The sequence below is a fragment of the Lissotriton helveticus genome, chromosome 6 (genome assembly GCF_964261635.1).
Source record: "Lissotriton helveticus chromosome 6, aLisHel1.1, whole genome shotgun sequence".
NCBI classification, from domain to species: Eukaryota; Metazoa; Chordata; class Amphibia; order Caudata; family Salamandridae; genus Lissotriton; species Lissotriton helveticus.
In genome coordinates, this window is record NC_136067.1 from 249878618 (window position 1) to 249887353 (window position 8736).

The 8736-nt window shown below is 46.0% G+C and overlaps 1 long non-coding RNA gene across 2 annotated transcripts; it reads left to right on the forward strand.

Moving 5' to 3' along the window:
• Positions 1 to 3075: 3075 nt before the first annotated feature.
• On the forward strand, positions 3076 to 8509 carry LOC144762479 (uncharacterized). Of its 2 annotated transcripts, none has more exons than XR_013596098.1 (3): positions 3076 to 3090; positions 4726 to 4960; positions 8416 to 8509. It is a non-coding gene; the product is annotated as an uncharacterized LOC144762479 (long non-coding RNA). The 2 variants fall into 2 exon arrangements; XR_013596097.1 differs by lacking the exon at positions 3076 to 3090 and adding an exon at positions 4587 to 4601 and having other exon boundaries at positions 4686 to 4960.
• Positions 8510 to 8736: the final 227 nt, after the last annotated feature.

The following is an 8736-nucleotide window of genomic DNA, read 5'->3' on the forward strand; positions in this document are numbered from 1 at the left end:
CTATATAGACCAGGTGTAAACACCCAGGAAATGACAGCATGTGTGGCTTCATACCAGAAAGAGTCTGAAAGATTGTTTCAGTTTCTGTTTGTGGTTGGTGCTTTGGTGGAGTTTTGAGATTTGCTTGGTGGTTTAAAAAATATTGGGGATTGTCTGGTGTGTTAGATATGTGTAGTTTTTAATATATATTGTGATTTGGTTATTCCTGTGTGTCATTTGTGTGTTGAAAAGTGTTTTGTCTAGGTAAACTTTTGTTTGTCTCAGCTTCAAGACCGCTGTCACTGCACACCTCATCAGAGCAGCAAAGAGTGGCCCTACAAGGAAATATCAAAGCCAATGCACTCTTTAGCAAGGAACCTTTACCCGTGGTCAAAGAATTTGCCAGACGCAGCACAGACACAGCAGTCATCCCTCCCCTCCAAGACGTCTGCTACAATCTCAACACTTACTTCCACCATAAGTTCAAGGAGGTACATGACAACTTCGACAGCCTTGATACTCAAGACCTTCCTACCCAACCGCCCCCACCCGACCCTGTGACACCGGACCTCAACAGACCCTACTCAGCTGGACCCCCTCCCCGAGCATGACAGTGTCAAGTTCATCAAGACTGTCCACAATGCAGCACCCACGGACCCCTGCCCGGATCACATCTTAAACAGAGCAGGCAACATCATTGCCCCAGAACTCGGCCGCAGCATCAACTGCTCCATCAACTCCACCACCTTCCTGAAAGACTGGAAACACGGAGATATCAACCGTTTGCTGAAGAAACCCTCTGACAACCTGACGGACCTCAAGAACTTCAGATCCATCTCTCTCCTCCCCTTCACAGCCAAGGTCATTGAGAAGGCCATCAATCCACAACGTTCTGAGTCAATCGAAGCAAACCACATCTTTGACCTCTCCCAATTTGACTTCTGAAGCAAGCACAGCACCAAGTACACCCTTCCTCACTGCCGCAGATGACAGCTGTGCCTTCCTTGACTGAGGCCATGTGCAGCCCTCATCCTCCTGGACCTCTCGTCCACCTATAATGTCTCGCACCGCACCCTATGCACATGACTCCACTACGCTGGCATCCACGATAAAGCCCTGGAATGGATCCGCTCTTTTCGTACCAGCCGAACAAAGTGAGTCAGACTACCTGCATTCCTCTTGGAACCCACCGAGATCAGCTGCGGAGTGCCTCAAGGCTACACCCTGAGATCCATGCTTTTCAACATATACATGGCCCCACTTACAGTCACCATTAGGAACCACAGACTCAGCATCACCTCCTATGCAGAAGACACCCAGCTGACTCTCTCCTTCAGTAATGAACCCATAGTCACCAAGAACAACTTTCATGACGGGATGAAGGCTGTTGCCGCCTGGATGAAGAACAGCTTCCTCAAGCTCAACTCAGAAAAGACCAAAGTCCTCATCAAGAACTCTACCCTATCAGCCTGGTATGACTCCTGGTGGCACGCAGTACTTTGAACCTCCCCCACACCCACAGACCACGCGCGGAACCTCATCATCATTCTTGACTCCTCGCTCAAAATGAACCTCCAGATCAATGCCGTCTTATCATCCTCCTTCCACACACTATGCCTGCTCTGAAAGATATTCAAATGGATCTCCATGGAGTCCAGACAGACAGTCACACACTAACTCATCAGCAGCAGAATTGACTACAGCAACGCACTCTACACTGGCCGCACCCAGAAACTCCTCCAAAAAACTGCTGAACTTCCAGTAAACCTCCGCCAGACACATCCTCAACATCCACCATCGCAGCTACATCACTTGCTTCACTGGCTGCCAGTCAACAAAAGAATCACCTTCAAGCTCCACACACACGCCTACTAAGCCTTACATGATGCAGGACCTGCATACCTCAACCACCACCTTACATTCCACATACCCACCACAGACCTCTGCTCTGCCCAACTGGCCCTGGCTACTATCTCACATATATGCAAGGCCACAACTGGAGGAAGATTCTTCTCCTACCTTGAGGCAAAGACCTGGAACACTCTGCCTCTACACCTCAGGCCATCGCTGTCACTGCCTCAATTCAGGGAGGACTTCAAGACCTGGCTCTTCTACTGATCAAAAAGGGGATCCCAAAACATGTTTTCCCCATGTTAATTTCCATAGGGTCTTTAGACGTAGCTACAGCTCGAACCGCTCAGCGGAATTAAACCAAATTTGGCAAAAAGGAAGCTCTTGGTTCAGAAAGCGACTTTTCTTTTAAATGGTGTAAATCTGTTCAGTAGTTCCTGAGAAATTCCCAAAATAAAAATATTGATATCTGAGGGATTTGCGAACTCTCCCGAGCACAAGCTTCATTCTGATTGGCTACCAACACTCCAAATCAGGAATTGTTGTCAGCCATCTTTTGACTTGGCAGAGTCCCCTTGAATCCTGAGGGTCCCTGGGGGCTAACTAGCCCACCAACTACCTCCAGTAAGCCTCACACAGTGGGATTGCTGAGAGGTGGCCCGAGGCCATGCCCCTTTTTATACCACTCTGCAAACGGTCCCCTTGTGTTCTCAAGACCTAACGACTAAAGTGGACTTCATCCCTCGAGCAGAACTGCGCCAGGAGGTGCGTTTGCAGAGTGGTGTAAAAAGGAGGCATGGCCTCTCTCACCAATCCAGCTGTGTTTGTGTATTAGGTACAATCTGGCAGTGTGTACCTCAGTTGTTATACAACAAATGTTTTGTTAAGCATTTCAAAAGATGTACTCATGCTTATCCCAGAATATTACCATGGATTTGGTACAATCTAGTAGAATGTACCTAAATACTTGTGGAAAGAATGTTTTGCTAAGCATTTCAAAAAGGTGTCCACTGGCGTGTCCCGGAATATTACCATGGATTTACTAAGTGTCTTAACCTGAAACAATATTTCATGTGATTACGAGATACCCAGCACTGTCTACAAATCCCAATGAAATCCCCTATGATTTAATTTTATCCTACCAGGATTGGGATAGGCTAGGCTACAGGATGTCATTGTTGAGACCAAGGCTGGCACTTTGGAGTCTGAATACCCAGCGTTGCTCCTTCCTGAACAGATATTGCTACATGTTTTTAACAGGTAGGTAAGCCGTTGGTTTATCTTGTACAATTCATCTAAGATCATTGGCATCATGTCTCTTTTCTAGAAAGTGTGTAGTCAATTTAGTTATCTGTTTCTTGCAACAGATAGTACTCTGGTGTTCCAAGGTGCAGGTATTAACTTTCCTAGTAGTCATGCACACATAGGAAGAGGAAAAAATGAAGAGAAACAAATATATTTCCTCTCGTTATGCCTCCCTGGTGCTGCATAAGGTTTTGACTCGTTCCCAGGTTTGCAAGTTCTTGTAAATTTAGGAATGCATCAAAAACCATAAGAGTTGTATGGAAGCACCCACCGCAATGCCCATGTAATGCCTCCCTTGTGCATAGTAAGGCAGCACAGCAATTTTCTTTGCATTGCATCGCTCCATATATGAAGCTATTCAAAGCCCTGCAAAGTGGCTTTGCGTTGTTTCATAAATATGACTTGGAGCTTTACGTTGTTCATGTATCATGTTGCGTGGTGCGTGCATGAATACCAGTTCTCATAAATATGCCCCTCAGTCATTTGTATCTGAACAGAACAAAATGAGTAGAAAAGTGGTAATATATCTGCAGTTCTCTTCTGTCTCAAGTTGATGGTATCCTTTATTTTGGTCAAGACGGAAAAATACTTTAGCTCCATTCAGTTGTGTGATCATGACCGTGATATGTGGACCAGGCTGCCTCTCTCCTTCAATGGCTCTGTGTCCCTGGAGCATATCAACACAAATGCGTACTGCTCCACTACTCTCTTTCCTTGGTACAAGTACAATGGGTGAAACCCATGGCATAGGGCCTGTGGAATGTTCAATGATGTGATGGTGTAAGAGTGCTGCCAACTTTTTCTCTATGGCCTCTTGTAAGTGAAAAGCAAACCTACTGCACCTTTCTGAGAGGCGTTTGTCTCTTTCTATGTGCTGTGCAGAATAGGAAAAAGTGAGGAGAAATAAAGATATTACCCCTCGTTATGTCTCCCCTGAGAGGGTTAAAATTATGACATATTCCCAGTTTTACAAGTCCTTGTAAATCTGGGAATGCATAAAAAAACATGTGAGTTGTGTAGGAGCACCCACGTAACACCACCCTTGTGCAGAGTAAGGCAACACAGCGATTTTCATTGCATTGCATCACTCCATATTTGTGAAGCCATTCAAAGCCATGTGAAGTGGCTTTGTGTGGCTTCATAAATATGACTTGGAGCTTTGCGTTGTGCATGTAGCACGTTGCGTGGTGCATGCATGACTTGAAGCTCATGAATATGCTTCTCAGTCTTTTGTATTTGAACATATCAAAATGAGTAGAAAAAGTGGTAATATATCTGCAGTTCTCTCCTAGCTCGAGATGATGGTATCCTTTATTTGGGTCAAGATGGGAAAACAGAGCAAACAGGCGCTGGACAAGTTTCCCTGTGTCGGCGCTGCGGCGGTGCGCGGTCTAGGGCCCGCCCCAACAAGCAGTGGTGCTTGTGCACTCCCTTCTGGCTTACCCCATGCTGCCATCATACTTGAGGTACTCCATGGTAAACAGCATATGGTAGCCAAAGGCATTGAATGAGGCAACGTGTGTTGCCAGTATTGTGTTTCTTTTGTTTAGAATGCCCTCTGTTCTTTATTTCCTGCGCAATTCGTTGAAGGTTAAAGTCCCAGCTGCCCTGGAGGCGGTGATCTTGGGCGTGGCAGCGTTCTATAAAGAGTGGCCTGACCCCGTGGAAACCAATCTCTATTCAAACTCTCTTGCCGGTCTAGGAGCTCTGGTCTTTCCTGCAGCGTCATCTGGCGAAATCTTGAAACATTGTGCTGAGGCGCCTTCTCCTTCCTGACAGCTCCTGTGATCCTCACCAGCTCCAGCTGAATTTCTCTTTCCGACAGGTGAGAATCCAAGTAAGCACTGAGCGCCCATTTGAGCCATAGGCTAGCAAATTAATGTTTTATTTATTATAGTGAAACAGTGCGCTTGCCCGTTGATGTATTCGGCCATAATTACATCATGTAGGCCTCCAGAGAGAGTGTGCTAAGATACTCTTATATTTCTGGGCAACTGAGACGAGCCTAGGGCTCAAAGCTGATTTATGCTTATCACTGGGAAATATCCGAGTGATTTATAGAGTGTATGAGCAGGACTAAGAATGGTGGCACCTTTTGTCTGGCGTGACCGGGGTGAACAGGGGCGTAGCTAGAGCTTGTGGCGCCCGGGGCTACCCCTCAGATTGCCGCCCCTTGCAGAAATACAGATTTGCCAAAGTCACAGTGTATTTCATCTCTGCTGTATAATGTGCAGTTGTTAACAAAAAATATAGCTCAAATGGCTCAAAAGTTTAGTAAATACAACATGACACATTTAGTAAAATGCAGTGGCATACATTCTGCAAAAGGTAACAGGTCACTTTCCAATTTTCTGTATTCAAGTGCTCTGCTGGAATTAATCCACAATGATAGTACTGGAGATGGCTTTTTTCTGCAGCATGAAATAAATCTTGACGTCTTTAAAGTAATCAGACAGTGTGTAATTAATTATTCCTTCTTTGTCATGAAAACCATTTGCTTCATTATTCAAGCAAATTTGCGTTACACCATGCTGTTATCACAACAGTAGTTATTTCAAGTCGCCACCAGAGTACAGAAAATCTCAAACATTATACATCTCTTTTCAAGGGGCTGAGAAATTGCATATTTGAATGCCTCCCAGTCCCAACAAAAAAACATCAATTATAGATATGGAATGTAAACTTCTGCTCTGCAGGGCACTTTCGTAAAGGAAATAGGATGTGTTGGAAGCACATAAAAAGCTAAAGTGAAGACCAGCTCCTTTATTACATGAAGTGTGCACGCGCAGGCATAGGTTCTGCTACATGCAACACTGTACATTTTACCCAAACTAGCTTCCTCTAGGTATAGGCGGGACAGCGCTAATAACATTGTGATCCAGTGCTCCCAGCGAGATAAAATCACCATTTGTGGACCAAGTTTGCAATAGAATCGGTGCACGTGTTCAGTTCTGTTTCTCAAGAATCCTTTGGACTTAGTCTAGAAATCGAAATCCCCTTTTTATCAATGCGCGTTAACATGAGGAACGCACGGCTAATACTAACACACTCTCTGTGCAGCATAATGCTGCATATTTGACCTTTTCTTGCCACATAATTTAGCTAAAGCTAGCGCATAATACAATTTTCTACTGTCGCTTCACTCAAGTGGCCCTGATGTAGGCGTTGAGCCTCAGCAGTGCGCACAATTAAACATATTTTAAAAGAAAATAAAAATGTGCCCCTCACAGTTTTGAAAACAGATTTCCAGGAATCGCTGCAGAGTTGATTTCTTTCTGGCACTTCTCAAAGTTTTCAGAACGGGTGTTTATGAGTTAACATGTACTGGTCTAGCTACTTCCTCAAGAATTAGTACAGAGAGGGAAGAGAGAATGCATGTAGGGCTATATTGCAATTAAAGTAAGAGAGGGATTTACTAACAGGGCATTGCTAGCCAGGCTGGCATGCTTGACAATGTGGCTGGCTCAGGCACTAGCCCGTCAGAAATCCCATCCCATATCCCATTCTCATGCCCCCCACTCTTAACAAGGCCTCGTCGCTCACTGCGTTAAAGCTTCTACTGCCACCACCAGCATGTGACTTCGAGTACACAGGCAAGAACTACGGCAAGGCGGCCACTCAGCCTTCCATCCATCCAAGGTCGATAAAATAAGTACTTTATTGATCAAGAAACATAGGCTGTGGGGAGGGAGGGGGCACAAGATGCAAACTCATACTAATGCATGGGTATTAGAATTTCAATGAAGTGCATAGCCATAGATCCTAACTAACGGCAGAGTTTAAAACGAGTCTGGGGCCTGGGCACTTAAAGAGTGTGTACAAGTAGTGTAACACTGGTGCGTGCCGGTCGTGCACAGTGCAATGATTGCAGCGTAATTTGACGGACGGTCATCTTTATTCTTTCCTTTCCTCACCTCACCTCACCTGACTTATTTTATAGTTGTACTTGTTGCGTGCGTGCCGCCTCTGGCCAGGCAGGCAAAATGAAACTACAAGAGAATGGTGACGCACTCCTCCGACTCTCCAGGCTCGACACGACGACGAGGGGCGAGCGTAGGCGCGGGGCGGGCAGTGAGCGCGTAACGCGTCACACTGCTTGCTGCGGCGAGGGCTGGCCAAAGTCCTTACAGGGCCGTCATTGGTTGCGCCACTGGATTGACGGCCCTGGAGGAGGACTGGACTACTAGCGTGACTGAGCGAGGCTGGGAGGAGTAGGGGCAGGCCAACAACGGTGACGGTCATCACGTGAATGTTGAAGATTTTTATTTCATGTCGAACCTGGTCCATCCGTGACAGCAACAAAGACTGTGTGACAGTATTTAACTTTGCAGTCTAGAACTAAAGAGTGCACCCCCATAGCTACGCGGGTGGGGGTGAAGGATACGGAGTTGGCCTCCACGTCTCCGAGTGATTGTGCACGTGACATGAGCCGTCATCATATTCTGGCCTAACATTGTGCAACAGAAAACATACGAAAGCTATCAAGCGTCAATGTGAGCTATCAAGAACCAAAGCCCATCTTTATGTCATCTTATGTTTATTATCACACTTTATGTTTAAATCTTTTTTATTAGAAAACCACCAGATGATAACTGCACATGCGCCTCGCAGAGGCCAGATTGCCCGACCGAGCCACGCAGGGCCCGTGATGCTTATGTCTGGATTTCCAATCAAGAAGAAAGAGTCCCCCCAAAAAAACCAAACATCCCCACCCCCCCACCCCTGTCCCCAAAGCACAGTCAGAAAAAGAAAAGTAGGAAAGACAAAATAAGAAAGAGGTTCCTGTCTCTAGTGCGTCAAAAAAGTTGTTACCTCGGGGTGATCAGTATAGTGATTTCAAGGGTTGTCCGTAGGTTGGCTCAAGTGGAGGGGGCGAAGAGAGCTCGGGCAGGGCAGCTCTCGGAAGTCTTGGGCGAGAAGTGCCAAAAAGTGTTGCCAGATTTCCCCGTAGGATGGGCCCTTCCCTGCTAGGTTCAAGGAGATGCGTCCCATCCCAAGGATGTCCAGAGGCGTTGGGGCCATTCTGAGTGATTGGGGAGGCGGGCCTTTGCGCGCTCTTCGCTATAAATTATTTGCCAGCTAAATCTTTAATTGTGAATGAGCTACATTTAGGCATTTATACAGTAAGAGTCCGCTAGAAAAGCAGAAAATTGTTGTGCGCTGTCAAACTCTGAGATCCAATATACATCTTTTAAGTGGTAAAAGGGTTTTGGGGAAAAAGTCACTTTCCAATGTCTTTTGGAAGAAATTGACTAAATCATTGTATTTTTTTCCCTTCAGGAATTCAGTGCTTTCCCTTGGCGGTATGGGAGTCTTTGCTACAATGTTCGTGTTGATTCTGTGCTCTGTGAATGCACACTCGTCTTCCAGGAAGGACGGTAGGTTATTAGCTGATCAATGGTATTGCGTGTTCCTCGTTCGCCAAGGTTAGCGCTGCGAAACGTTAGCTAGAGCGGGTGTGCAGAATCTCAGGGCTTCATCAGGGCCGCACTGCTTACTTCAATAAGATGTCAACTGGATCAAACCTTGAGACGCCAGGGGAGCCATGGGACAACTGCACATCTGCAATCAGAAACCACGGAATGATTTGCCAAAATTAAC